The sequence below is a fragment of the Aptenodytes forsteri genome, unplaced genomic scaffold (genome assembly GCF_000699145.1).
Source record: "Aptenodytes forsteri isolate BGI_AS27 unplaced genomic scaffold, ASM69914v1 Scaffold147, whole genome shotgun sequence".
NCBI lineage: Eukaryota > Metazoa > Chordata > Aves > Sphenisciformes > Spheniscidae > Aptenodytes > Aptenodytes forsteri.
Genome location: NW_008795320.1, coordinates 1,010,118 through 1,011,065, shown reverse-complemented (window position 1 = coordinate 1,011,065; position 948 = coordinate 1,010,118).

The window sequence follows — 948 nt, the reverse complement described above, 5'->3', positions numbered from 1 at the left end:
GCTTCCCGGTCCCCGTGGAGCCGACGTCCCTGTGGGGCCGTGTGGATCCTGCCCCAAGCCCCGAGTGTGATGGGTGCCGCATGGATCCTGCACCCCCCAACCCTGCGTGGGCTGTGGGAAGTGGCTGCGGCCTCTGGGGCAGCCCCCACACCCCTGGCTGCCGCCACGCTGCCCGGACCCCACACCAGGACACCCCGCATCCCCCCCCTCCGAGGCTGGTCCAGCCATGGAACGGGGACCGATGCTGCCCAGACTCATCAGCGTCCCACCCACGCAGGGCAAACACAGCACTGCACTCCCAGCCCCTTCAAGATGGGAAGAACCCCAAAATCCTACCTTGGGGGGGACACAGACGACCTCCAAACCGCTCACCTTGGAGGGGAACCCCAAATCCCCCACCTTGCTCGCCAAAGACCAAGTACAAACCTCTGTGCTGGCTCCTGCGCCCCTTCATGCTGCTGACCCAGTTCTTCCCCAGCAGACCTCAGGCAACAGGATTTATTCCCGAGGGACCCCTGCATTGAAGAACATCACACAGGGCCCCCCCCCCCCCCCCCCCCCAGCTCCCCAGGCTTTCCAAAAAAACATCCAATTTTAGGTTTCTTATAGGGAGCTTAATTTTTTGGGACCTTATCTCCCACTCTGCTTCATCACCCCTTCACCCTGGGGTGGGCTTCAGCATCGCTGCAGGATAACCCCCAGCTCCCCAGGCTTTCCAAAAAAACATCCAATTTTAGGTTTCTTATAGGGAGCTTAATTTTTTGGGACCTTATCTCCCACTCTGCTTCATCACCCCTTCACCCTGGGGTGGGCTTCAGCATCGCTGCAGGATAAGCCCCTTTCCCCACACACTCGATCCCCAGCATTGTAAGAAACATCTTTTATTGACTTCAGTTAATTTTAGTATCATTGAACAAGGATTATATTTTCAGTGAATCCATCTAAATG